This window comes from Colias philodice, chromosome 18, assembly GCF_061535455.1.
Source record: "Colias philodice isolate Cphi_HAF_F1 chromosome 18, ilColPhil1 Martin Lab GWU primary, whole genome shotgun sequence".
Classification (NCBI taxonomy): domain Eukaryota; kingdom Metazoa; phylum Arthropoda; class Insecta; order Lepidoptera; family Pieridae; genus Colias; species Colias philodice.
Genome location: NC_143103.1, coordinates 7,503,975 through 7,518,468, shown reverse-complemented (window position 1 = coordinate 7,518,468; position 14,494 = coordinate 7,503,975). Strand labels below are relative to the sequence as shown.

The 14,494-nt window shown below is 33.5% G+C and overlaps 1 protein-coding gene and 1 long non-coding RNA gene across 3 annotated transcripts in view; both read right to left on the bottom strand.

Moving 5' to 3' along the window:
- Positions 1-14,494, bottom strand: part of LOC149480594 (uncharacterized) — a 105,351-nt gene that overhangs the window by 47,554 nt on the left and 43,303 nt on the right. The gene's annotated exons all lie outside the window — the stretch shown is intronic.
- Positions 6,770-7,540, bottom strand: LOC149480595 (uncharacterized). Its single transcript, XR_016317035.1, has 3 exons — positions 7,459-7,540; positions 7,271-7,332; positions 6,770-7,196 (listed from the first exon to the last, which is right to left on the bottom strand). It is a non-coding gene; the product is annotated as an uncharacterized LOC149480595 (long non-coding RNA).

The window sequence follows — 14,494 nt, the reverse complement described above, 5'->3', positions numbered from 1 at the left end:
TTTTTAACTTTGCTTTTTAAAAATTGTATAAAAGAATAACGATAGAGAATGAAGCATCCAATACAAATAAATCTAAAAAGAAGGCTCAGTTAACGTCTCCAATTGGAAAACAAATGTCTTCAGAAAGAAGTGAGCTTCGAATAAGAATTGCCGATTTAACAGGGTCTGCTGCTGATGAAAATAAATGCTCTTTGAGACACAGCTGGCATGTTTAGATTAGGATAATTTGTGAACATATCTTACTAATATTATAAATGCGAAAGTTTGTGAGGATGTGTGTGTGTGTGTATGTTTGTTACTCTTTCACGCAAATTCTACTGAACCGATTACAATGAAATTTAGCACACATATGGAGGGTAACTTGGATTAACACATAGGATAGGTTTTATCCCGGAAATCCCACGGGATCGGGAACTATGCGGGTTTTTCTTTGAAAACGCGGGCGAAGCCGCGGGCGGACATCTAGTCTATACTATATTTACTATAATATAGCGGGTATCTGCGGGTTCCTCCGCATTATGTTATTTTGCAGGCCATGACTAAAATAAAACTGACAAAAATAAACCCCTATAACATCCGATATCATCAAATTCAAATGGCCTAGTCGGAATAAACGGTTAGGGCCAAACAAAAAATTATAAAGGTATGTCAATATAGACTACAGGCCCGTGTTGAAAAAATTATGGGTCATTTGACCCACCGCCTGACCTATCTAGAATGATATAAGAGCATAAAATAATAAGATTCAGCACTATGACGTCACTCGTAAGCTGTCCACCTGAGTGCAGATGAGAATTCGAAGGTTCAGGTAGAGATTTTCTCCCCTTGTCTCCATGATTTTTGTACGGCGTTGCGGAATAATTGATTAAAAGTAGTATAGAAATAGTATGACACAGATGCCGTACAAAATCAAATGACCAAATTTACCCCGGCAACTGTCGAAAAATAAAAATAATTTGGAAAATCCAAAAGTGCACGCCTCATAATTTTTTATTAATTATTATTTTTGTTTATTTAATAACAATTAAACCACATCGAATCAGACCCTGAAAAATGAAAGGGTTCTATTCCTGAGCATACTCAAGCGTAAGAGAAAAAAAAGACTCGATTAGTAAAGTATTTCGGTCGCTATCGTGTTAACAAGAAAATCCTCCGCACATACAGACACACGGACGTCCAAGACAGAACTTTTTTAAACTGTTTTTTAACTAGTTTAAATAACAAAAATGACATCAAAAATATCATGAATGTTAAAAATAGTGTTTTTTCTTAATATGTGTGTGTATGTATTATCTTACAAGTGCAATGTATGATACATAAAGACATTTTAAGTTTGAAAAATCAGATGTTTTGCGCGAAGTGACAGTAGTACCCACCTCAACGCTTCGCTTATGAGGCGTGCAATAAATTCCGACTTTGTGGACCACCATTTTTGTACGGCATCTGTGTCATACTATTTCTATACTGCTTTTAAGCCATTATTCCGCAACGCCGTACAAAAATCATGGAGACAAGGGGAGAAAATCTCTACCTGAACCTTCGAATTCTCATCTGTACTCAGGTGGACAGCTTACGAGTGACGTCATAGTGCTGAATCTTATTATTTTATGCTCTTATATCATTCTAGATAGGTCAGGTGGTGGGTCAAATGACCCATAATTTTTTCAACATGGGCCTGTAGTCTAATAGTGACACTGATCAAAAGGAGTGTTTTGAGTACTTAGTTGCATATTCAATGTTAAAATTATGTAAAATTAGGTACACACTACGTTTTTCTACAATAAATGTCGTCAAAAAACATGTGTCGTCAAGGTGTTTTGCTTGTTTTGACAGAAATAATCTCAGTGTTGACTACGAAATCTTACCATGAAGGAGACACAAAGGTGACACAAATAACAATATATTTATAACAAACAAAACGGAAGAGCGATGCTTTTTTATAAAAATATAAATTGCTTTCTGATTAATACATATTCACGATTTCGTTTATTTCCAACAAATAATTTAACGCTCCATTCAAATACTGTAAAGATTCGTTATGCTTACGGATGATTGGATTGAGATGTTTTTTATTTATGTACGTAAAAATAAAAAAGCAAGATGGCGATTTATTTAAGAAAAAAAAATATTTTTCTAGATACTTAAACAGTCACTAAATATTTACATATAAATAAATAGACAATAATAATTTGAATAAAAATGAAATGCGTTGGCGTTGTAATCAATAATTAATCTTACCATCCTCAATCTATCTGAACATTTAGTTTAGTTTTAAACAATTCCCATAGAAATTAGTTTTGATATGTTACGCGTGAATGACCCATTTAAATGCCTCGAAATCCACGCTAAATGTTGTTCTGATATTTACGAGCGGACGTTTCGCATTTGCGGCCCTCATTAGTGCAGTGCAATAAATAAAATCAAATTTCGGTTAGAACTTTACTCGTTATGAAAGCTTAATTTAGGAATAATTTAGAGAATAGTATGTTCATTCTATTTACTATAATGTAAAGACTTTTTGAAGAGCACGAGATACTTTGAGCAGAATAAAGAGCGGTTAAGCACAATATTAAGCGCGTCACACACGGTGAAGATACTATAATATTTTATCTTAAGATACTGTAATATTTTATATTACAGTATCTTAAGGTATCCGGTATCAGCGTTCTGACCATCATTTTTCTTTTTGTCATTGCGTACTAAGACCCCTGTAGAACCGCCATCCTGTTACAAATGACCCGAAATTTTGTGGGTCATTTGCATGGCGGTTCTACAGGGGTCTTATTAAAGACGTAAACATCGTATCGTAAAACGTATTTTTCAATGAAAAATCTATTTTTGTAACCATAGAGATTACGTTTAGCGTAATGTTTTTCTTGATTATTATGCTCCTTTATTTCATTACGTCTGGTTTAAAAACAAAAAATAAGGAAAATCTTTAATCTCTCGTAAACAAAATATACAGATTGTCTTTTATTTATTTTTGTGCAATTATTATTAGGGTAAGTAGTTCCATCATATTTTAGTCAATAAACGGAATTAATGGATGGAAAAAGAAGAATGTATAAATTATTATGGTTCATGAATTTACATTTAGGATCTTCTACTATACCTACTAATATAATTTTCTGGAGTCTTCTAGAACCACAATAAAATTATTATTTAAGAGAGTCTGTCTTTATGGGTAATGTTAATGGATGGATGATGGATTTAACTGATGAATAAGATCGCTCTTAAAAAAATGGGGTGGTTTTACTTAGGCTGTATCTTTGTTTTATAGCTAAATAAAAGTTAACCACATAAACACCTTTGGACATAACAGGATCTAGTAACAAAAATATAAAATAACAAAAAATGAGAATATAAAAATTACAGTATTTTATTGATCATAACATTAATAGTCTGGACCAGTTTCATGAACGGCTGAAGCAGTATGCCAAGCGGCAAGCGGAGATAAAAACATTTGTAAAGTTAAGCGATGCGTGGCCGTAAAATAAATTTATGCTACGGCTTGTACATTCAGAGTAATGATGAAAAATATCCCGCAGTACAGATGTGTCCCGAGGGCTGGAGATTATACCGCAAGCATGCTGTGTAAGATTTTAAATATGACGTCATATTTTGTGTGTGCATTCGCGGCAGATATGAGCTTTAGTTGTAGTACTAGTATATTATTTGTTGCTGTAAGTTTGAGGGATTTACTTGAGTCGTAGTCCGTTGTGTTTGTTTGAAAGTTGCAATATTGTCTTTAAAACACGCTTATATAAGCTTCACCTGTACGTTTGTATGAAAACCAACTTCTTAATGCTCGATGTTTACTCACTTTTAAATGACAAATTTAATTCGGTAATAGTGTTAATAATTAATATCTATTTATTTTTACCAGCTAACTGTTAAGGTATAAATTAAAGGTTCACGCTATCTTTTATTGAAGCTCCAAGGCAACTGCGAGTGTTAAATAATGTAATAAAAAGATAAATATTTACAAATACTGAATACAATGTTGTGTCAAGAATCAAATATATATAATTGTTTTCAAGATAATTCATACATATGTTAACCCAGATGTTACTGAAACAATTTTTGTTATCATATTAAGGTGAAATTCACATATTGTGTCCATATTGCAAAAAGTTTAACTGGAAAAATAGTATAAAAATTTTATCTATTGTGGAAATCTCGGAAAATGGTGTACTTTTAAAAGGACGGTAGTAATATGTACTACTAAGTAGGTAGACTATGATATTAAAATGACAACATACATTTCACATATATTTATGTAGCAATATGAAAGTTTTCAAAACATAATTTAGGATGCAAGGTTACATTACATTTAGGACAATAGAAATTGGCTTTCTTGTGACATTCTATACACCGAAGCTGCTGGTCTCTGTACCTAATGATGTGATCTTTTCCATCAAATCCAGAGGTTTCACGGAAACTCTAGCACCTTTACGTTCCTCATTCTTATATGTTTCGAGCAGAGCAGTTCCAACACTTCTACGAATGTGGAGATAATCATAATGGTCTCCTTTTACTCATATATTTGCCAAGAATTATGTATTGCCATATCTAGTCCATGACAAGTCAAAGAAAAATACCACTTCTTGCCTCTGATAGATGTCTTGTACAAACCGATGCTCTGGTCGGATCTGTCCACCCCTCCTATTTTCTCGTACTTTTTTTACGACAACTATATTTTTCTTCTGTTGTTGTAAAAATCTCTTTACCGTAGACACAGGCTGAATCGTATCAGAGTTTGATGCAACAGTCACAACACTGCTATCATTCCATTTGCAAAATAAATTTGTTCTGCTCAGGTCGATTGATGCTTGAATGTACCTCGTGGTGTCTTTTTCAATTCTCAAAGGCAGTAGGCAAAGGGCATTTCGCAACGCGATTTTCACGTACTGTGCCAGTAGCCTTTATTCCTCGTACTCGAAGTTCATCAATGAGATGAATGGACGTAAAAAAGTTGTTAAAAAATAAATGGAATGCAGCTTTGCCCTATATTTTTCGCAGTACATCGGTATACTGTAATACAACGCTTGCACCCAATCCCAAAGGCTTTTGGTATTTGTTTTGATTACCAACATCATTCGATTGTCCTTGGTATGGATCACACCAAACTATACAACCTAACCGTGTCGCTCCGACCCAAAATTCATACCCCCATCTTATTGGTTTCCCTCTTATGAATTGCTTGCATGGATGGCCGCCATAATAGGGCATCATGGCTTCGCCGATGCTGTGATGCTCTTCAAAGAGTGCATGCGCAAAAAAGTACTCTGTAGTAGTACATATTACTACTAGCCTTTTAAAAGAACGGCAATTAAAACTGCATAAATATCACAAATAAAATGTGATCTAATAGTAGGTAATATATATTTCTGATAAAACACGTTTCAAATTACGTGTATTTAAAATAAATCAAGTAATTTGTTTCAATTTATTGATAATACATTTAACTTGATTTATCAATGGAAAATGGCAGAAATTCTAAAATAATTTAAAAATATACCACTGTTATAAAACGACACAACACTTTAATTTTCCAATTCCTACAACCGTGAGGTGCCAAATGAATATAAACATTTTTTTCAAAAATGCCCTCATTGTTAATAATAATTTTATTTATGGTGCGTCCTTTTAAAAGAACGATAGTAACAACTGGGTTAAACTCAATGTATTTCCTGTATTTTCCAAACTACTTAAATCTAATACTCTAACACAATAAAGCTTTTTTCAGTCACATTCATTTGTATCGAGAAAAACGTTGCAACAAAAGACTGGATAGACATCCAGCGCCACAATCAAGCGCTTGACATTGTGAAGCGTTGTGGAGCCTTTTTACTTGATTAATTAAGCCGGTTTTTGCAGCGTGCTTTCAGCGCTTGATTAACGATGTACACTGGAGCGTAACCTTTGGATACCGTTAAGACGATACACAAAAAAAAATCCACTGCTTGGCGGGCGGAGTCTAATAGCTCGCTATCGCGAACGCGGGTGTGCGCGAAGTCATTCTTGCAAACTCGCCGCGCTGCCGCTGGCCGACTCGGGACAAACATGTATGGAGTCGTCATAAAGTTATAATATTGTTATACATTTATTTAATTGTTGATTTATTGGTTTTATTTTCTTGCTTATAAACAAATAATCTTCTTTTTAACAACTACTTATTAATAATTATTATTATTTCGTAATGTTTACTTTATTACAAAATAATACAGGTTATAAATAATCTTTAAAATAACAAAAAATATTGTTACTGTGAAAAAATGAAATGGTAGGTACTCAATAACGCGGACTACTGAATTCATTTAGATAGAATTTGATGCTGACGTAGATATTACATCATGCCCAGAAATGAAAGGTACTACATATTTCTGAAAGAAGTTATAAACCCTAATTCTTCTCAGTCAAAGTCAAGAGTGGAAGATATCACTAATACAGTAAAACTGATGCGAAACTTTGGATGTTAATTTGTATATTTTTTTGTTAGTTGTTACTTAATCACGTCAAGACTACATTACCAATTTTGATAAAATATAGCTAATTGCCTGGATTTACACATAGGATACTTTTTATCCGAACTGAACACTTCTGTGGGAAAAAACAGGATTCACGATACATATAACCTAATTCCACGCGGGCAAAGCCGCGGTCGGAATGATATTTTTTTAAATAATAATGTATTATAAACATTAAATTAAGTTTACAACAAAAATAAATAATATTAGCTAATGTGAAAACGAATCAACCAATCATCCCACAACAATTAAATGTGCACACAAATATTCATCCAAATCGGTTCATGTGATTAGGAGGAGTGACTGCAGCGCCATCTTCCGGGCCCAATTGTGTTTCCAGATCACCCAGGAACTCAATTTAATATACTTACACAAAATTATTCGAAATGAAAACTCACATTACTATGTAAATATGAATATAAACCTGTTTTAGTACTAAGCAATTTCCCGCACAGGTGTAGTAAGTATAAATGAAATAAATATCAACATCAAATTCTTTATACAACATACTTATCTACCACCTACTAAGAAATGTAATTCTTGAAATTTTTTCGTATTTTTTTAAATATAATACTACTCCAATGAGCTCCTGTTCCATATTATGTCCACCATACTTCCACTAAGTTCACCATGATTTTTTATTTCTTTGCACTTTGTTGCTTTTTGCTAAAAATGGAATCATGCGATAAAACCAGTAGAGCGTTGATAACATACATTTTTGACTGAATAAAGGTACTTACGAAAGAGTGGGTTCACATTGTGAACAATCAGTGGGTTTATTTTCCTTCTGGATTCCGGATTTCTGAAAAGATTATTTATGCTATAAATGAAAAAATCTTACACATTCGTTATGTACTTAAAACAGGGGTACATATCAAACATCGTCTATAATACAATTATCATCAAATTTAAAATAAAACCAACTTACTTCATTAATTTGTTCCAATTGTAAGCATTCTTTTTCCTCCAACCTTTATGTTTCTTCTTCTTATTTTCTTTATTGTCCGGTGTCCCCATTTGTCTTATCGTGTTGTCACCCTTTGTTACGATTGCGCGAGCGACACAAGTTCCCCGTGTGACGGCCGTAGCGGGAATGACTCGTGCAGCGATCGGGGTAGGAAGGTACAGGGCGGCTCTCGCTATATTGGCTGGTCGCGCGCTAATTTCAAGTATTTCTTGTTTATTTCAAAACCATCGCATATTTCAAAATTCTAAATCGATAGACGTATCGGTTGTATATTTTATAGTTAATATCCAAAAAGTCGTAACTTTACGTTTGTTATTTTGAAGATGCCAGAGATTAAAAAAAAATAACAATGAGAACTTTGTATTTTTTTTCTATCGAGAAAATATTATGGAATCATGTTTCTAAAACGGTAGACGTATTGTGTTACTATTGAACTTTCTTGTCAAGAATTTTCATCACGACAACTTTAATAATATAAAAATTACGAAGGTTTAAAAAGGGCCGTAAATGTTAGAAAAATTAATTCATCACCTTAAGAGGTTGAATGTAAAACGGTATATGAAGTCAATGTGAAGGTTTGGGAAAACTATTTGTTTTATAGTTTCGTCGACTTTTATCGTATAGGCTTTTTATGCTATTATTTTACTTATTTAGTCCATTCCTTTAAAATAAGTAATTTATATTATGAGTAGGGATTTTAGCATTAACATTTTTTTTCGATATTATTGTTGTTGTACATGCTTGCAGCGTAGGTAAGATGTTTTTATTATTACTTTAATCTTATGAACCTATCGTCATTACTGGAGCCAGGAGGAGTAAATATATTTATTTCCAATAATATGAATGATAAAAATTGTCATTGTGTAATGTTTATATAAGCTCTCAAAAATCTAACAGACTTCTAAGTATACATTTTTAATAATTCTGTTCCATAATTTTTTGTATATGAAAAATGAAAATATACCTCCAATATCCTTTATTATTACACAATAGAACGTGACTTAATATTCAAAATAATTTGGAAAATCCAAAAGTGCACGCCTCATAATTTTTTTTAATAATTATTTATTAATTATTATTTTTGTTTATTTAATAACAATTAAACCACATCGAATCAGACCCTGAAAAATGAAAGGGTTCTATTCCTGAGCATACTCAAGCGTAAGAGAAAAAAAAAGACTCGATTAGTAAAGTATTTCGGTCGCTATCGTGTTAACAAGAAAAAGGATCCGCACATACAGACACACGGACGTCCAAGACAGAACTTTTTTAAACTGTTTTTTAACTAGTTTAAATAACAAAAATGACATCAAAAATATCATTAATGTTAAAAATAGTGTTTTTTCTTAATATGTGTGTGTATGTATTATCTTACAAGTGCAATGTATGATACATAAAGACATTTTAAGTTTGAAAAATCAGATGTTTTGCGCGAAGTGACAGTAGTACCCACCTCAACGCTTCGCTTATGAGGCGTGCAATAACGAGTTATTCTTACGTCTAAATGCTAAAGGTACCTATTATTAGGCTGGTGGGTGGTTTTTAAACATATGTTAATTTTAATGAAATTATTTATTGAGAATTAATACCTGTTTTTACATGTGGTCATTATTATTGCCAATTATTGCTAAAGTAAAATTAATACGTCGTAAAATTTATCAATTTTAAAGGATTGTAGCTATTAGTAAAATGATTACACTAAAAAAACATGAATACCTACCTAATAATTTTTTTTATCATCTATAGTAATATTATAAAGCTGAAGAGTTTGTTTGTTTGAACGCGCTAATCTCAGGAACTACTGGTCCGATTTGAATAATTCTTTCGGTGTTAGATAGCCCATTTATCAAGGAAGGCTATATAGGCTATATATCATCACGATACGATCAACAGGAGTGGAGCCACGGGGGTGAAACCGCGGGGAGCAGCTAGTTCTTTATATAATGATTAATGATACAAATTAATTATGTATTTTTAAAACCTTGCGTTATGCGTAAGTGTACCTACAGCCTTAGTTCACTCAACTAGGTAAGGGTCGGAACTCGGAGATCAAATCGACGTACCTCTAACCGTTTTATATGCAATATTATAATGTGCAGTAAATACGAAATCCAATATTTATGTTATTTATATAATACAGGTACCTGCGTACTTAGTGTGACTGTGTTACTACAAACAGTTTTATCTAAATCCATTTAGCGGATTGGCGTGAGGTGTTAATACGTCAAAGACCGATAGAGTTACATTTTATAAGTTACATCACTATTCACTACACAGTACACTACATAGTATAAAACAAAGTCGCTGCCGGTGTCACTGTCTGTCCGTCCCCATGTATACGCAAAGGATTTGGATGAGATTTTTTTAAAAGTGGTTCTTGAGAAAGGTTTCAGTATACCCATTGACCACCGAGCGCCCCGATCGGGGCGCGACACAATAGATTATCTATTGTGTCTGTGATTCCGGGGACTGATGGATTAAATTGTAAAGTTTTCTAGAAAGCGGGCAAAAGAGGGCAAAACCGCGCGCTGATAGCCAGTTTTATGTAACTAAATACCCTATAAAAAATTGCAAATATCTGTTACTTTCATTATTATACGACTTCCAATTACGACGTATTCCACGCCACTAAGAATAAGAATATAGATCATAAGTTCCTATAAGATCCTTGCATTTTAACAAAAAAGAAAATTGAGAGCAATCTTTGGATACAAAACTTTTATCGGCGTTCCAAAAATAAATACGCTTCAAATTGCCTGAAGAGATCAGATAATTGGTTTTATTAAATTGAGAGATTGGAAGATTTTAGGTTGAATATAATTTCTTCAATTTAGAAATTTTATTGAATGTTAAATGGAAATTCGATTGCGATGATAGGAAAATCTGAGAAATAAGTTTTAAGATAGTAGCGGTTGTTATTTTAAAGCTCTCATTAAATCAAAACTAGGCAATAGACTTAGGTACAAGTACATTGTAAGTGCATGGTATGGGATATTGTAAAATTATAAAGTCGACAATGTTTTGAACATATTTTTGTTCAACAAACAATCCTCTGAATTCTAAAAATACAATTTCCCATAACTTATTTCTCGTAAATACACGCCGAAGGATATTTCAAATTGACGTGTATTGGTTCCAGAAAGTTCCAGCTTCTCAAGTATAATTTAACTTGCAAGCCATTATTACCAGACTAATACTATATAATCTAGCTGGACTGTCCAATGACTGTGTTTATGTGTAAATGTTGTATAAGGTCGACTCAGTGTCTATTACAATTAGATGGACTGAGAAAACCACTTAGTCTATTTAGCCAGGCTGCTCGCTGTGTGGACCCGCCTGGTCCACACAGCGAGCAGCCTCGCGAAGCATTTTCCGTGTGAGGTTGCTTGGTCTATGTGGATGTGGCTTGGAAAGCGTGTGTGTCGCTACGCAACGTCTCGATTCTCGAACAACGCTGAGCTAGCAATTGCTTCGCGAGGCTGCTCGCTCTGCGTGGGCGCGCATAATGACTAATAATAGACAAAGTGGAGGCCTATTGAGATTATAAAGTGGAAACTACTTGTGAGTAAGTCAGAATGTCTATATCTAGTAGAAATATTTTAAATTGGTTGTTTGGCAGTGTCTACTTCTTCTATAAGTAGGCAGGTAATAAATGGTCGTTGAAAATTGCTGAAAACAGTTATCTTTACGAGATAAATCGTTTGGTTCTGACTCAGAACAGAACTTCTGAGAAAATTATGGTATAATTAGAGTTCTTAAAATTACCCACGTGTCTTCTGTGTGCGTGTATGCTAAACGCACTAGCTATGATACCTATTGATAGAAAAATAAAGCAAATCAAAACTCGACTGTAAAAGCTCAATTGAATTCTGTAGAGCCCTCCAAATATTGGAAACGGCCTGCGTTCACGCAATTGAATAAAAATGAAAAGCTATGGAAAGCGTTTAGTTGTGGCTATTTCGTAACTTGTTCAATTTTATTCAAACCTTTTGTGATAATGAACATCGTCTTGTTACAGTACTTAAAGAATGTACTGTCAATAATAAACAGACAGCATTATTACTAACAATTGTAAACAAATGTAATAAATGTAAAAACAAATTGTAATTAATATACTATTTTATTGCATTGGAAAGCTCTTCACACTAATGATTTTATTTATAATTTACGAAGTAAAACCTTATGAGGTTCGTAATAGCACTCAGAGTAGCTCAAACCATCTGCTCCTTGCAAGGTAGGTAGGTATAATATTTATCTAATTGGTTTAAATATACATAACAAAAGAACATTTATAGCATTTGAAATTATAACCAAGACTTTTAAATATTGTTATAAGAATAATATATGTTTATTGCTTACCAATAACCATACGTTTTATATACCTACATTGACATCACGAAGAGGAATTTCACAATTAGGGTGCACTCACACACATCAGTCACCGTCAAGTCACCGATGACTGATCGGTGACGGTTTGTGTACGTATCCACAAACACCAGTCACCGTCATGTTGTCCGTCAGTCACGTCGCCGGTTTGACTGAATCATTGAACACATACATCAGGTTAGTCAGTGATTAGACGTGTGTCACGCTAGAGAACATGTAGCAATTGACGGCAGCACGACGCTGACTGAACTGAGACGTGACGGCACCGGGTGAGTGGGGATAAAAGTATGATACATGTATGGAAAGATTATTTGACGTGCCTGACCGGTGACGTCACTGATAGATTTCGTGCCGGCGACTGTCGTGTGGGAACAGAGTCATACTAGAACTATTGATACATATTTTTTTTTAATCCTGTCCGGTGACGTGCCGTGACGGTGACTGATGTGTGTGAGTGCACCCTTATTTGTCAGATACAAATAGAAATAATACAAATAAATATTACAAAATCGTCTAAACAAGTAACAAAATCTTCAACTAATATATAGTCTTTAACATTTTTGTGTGACAAAAGCTAATTTCTTATTTATATCATAGACAGAGGTGGAGTTAGTTATTTTCAACCTATAACTAACATTCTAACCATCACGTAATCAAACAATACTTGCCAATATTTGCACATAATAATTAAATAATACATCTTATGTTCATTTGAAACCAGAACGTGCCATTTCATTTGCACTTGACCAGTTTATTTTGGTCACGATTAAGAAGAAAAGAACAGAGACACATCTTGAGATACATATGCTATGTATTTAGGTTGATAAAAAGGAACAACAGAATTGATGTTGGAGTAAGAATAGCTTTAGACGTTGGTTCCCAAAGTTTAGTATGCTAGGTTATCTATAGTCAAGATAAAAAAGCTTCAATTTACCTACGTGTTGAATTTGTTCACATTTCTTCAATTTATTCTATACTAGTGGTCCGCCCCGGCTTCGCCCGTGGTACATTTTTCGCAATAAAAGGTAGCCTATGTCCTTTCTCGGGTATCAAAATATCTCCATACCAAATTTCATGCAAATTGGTTCAGTAGTTTAGGCGTGATTGAGTAACAGACAGACAGACAGAGTTACTTTCGCATTTATAATATTAGTAAGGATAATATATAATAAGCCTATCTAATAATGCCTGTGGTAGCACATCGCCGTATCATGTTAAATTTAATATATACTCTAAAGAGTAACTACAATTCGCATCATAAGATCACTCACAATAGACCTCAAAGGATGCAATTAAGCCAGATAAATGAAAAATCTGTTAATAAGAGTGGTCCATTAATTCTCAGTAATAAGCTCACTACGATTTATTTATCTAAATAACATACATATATGTTTTATTGATACTAATTACTTCTTCCTTTGATATTTAATGATTTCGCAAAATTAACGCTTGTGATGTATGATGTAATGTTTTGAAAGCTCAGCGTTACAGTTGTCGAGATTCTGGGCCACTTCCGCTATCAAATGCCAAGTGTACAAACTAGTTAATGTATTTACATCTGTACTCTTAGTTTATTTACTTCTAATTTATTACATAACCCTTTTATTCCTTGCCAATACGATCGCTCATGATATTTCTTGCTTACCTACTTTTTATGTATCTACACAGAAGAAAAGCCCGATTTGTTAATTTTTTGTTTGCTGTCAAAACTTAAACAAAAAAAAATCTATTATTTCTATATCGATTTACCAAAAACATATTCTTCCTACATTATAAATATGAATTTTTGTAACACAAATCTACTAAAGTGAGGAAATATCTTCAGACTTTTTGTCCATATTATATTCCATTCGATCCATTACAATCCTTTGAAATTATCTTGAGTATTTCGTACGGCGAGAATAAATTACCATATATAAATATATTCGTCTTTTTATAAAAGAGGTGCCAGTGTAAGTAAAGCCCTGAGTTTTATTTTTATTTATTATTCTATTTTGCGTTTATTCCTTTGTTCTGTTCTATATAAATAGTATGAGATAATGCCGGTCTGGTGTAGAGCGAAAGGAGCGGTCATTCTGGGCGCCAGCTGGCAAAGGGCATCAAAATAAACGAACCGAAAGAAAACCACAAGTTTTATTCGAGACGACGAACTTTTAAATGGCAATATACATACTTCGAAAAGATCAGAGTCTAGACAAGCGTGCCAAATGTGTATTGATTATTCAATTAATCCGCACGTTATCTATATCACGGATATTTTAATCGATGATAGAAAACATAAGAAACTATCATGTATAAGAACTGAAAGCTTATCACTACATACTATAAAACAAAGTCGCTTTCTATGTCCCTATGTCCCTATGCTTAAATTTTTAAAACTACGCAACGGATTTTGATGCGGTTTTTTTTAATAGAACGTTACAAGAGGAAGGTTTTAGTATGTCTGTGGTTTTAGTATATATAATTTATTAGGTTTTAGACAAAGCGGGCGAAGCCGCGGGCGGTAAGCTAGTAATATAATATAATGTTTACCAAATCGCACTTGGTCAGCGTGGTGCATTATGGTCTAAAACCCTCCCAGAGGAGGCCTGTATCCGTGCGGTAACAATTA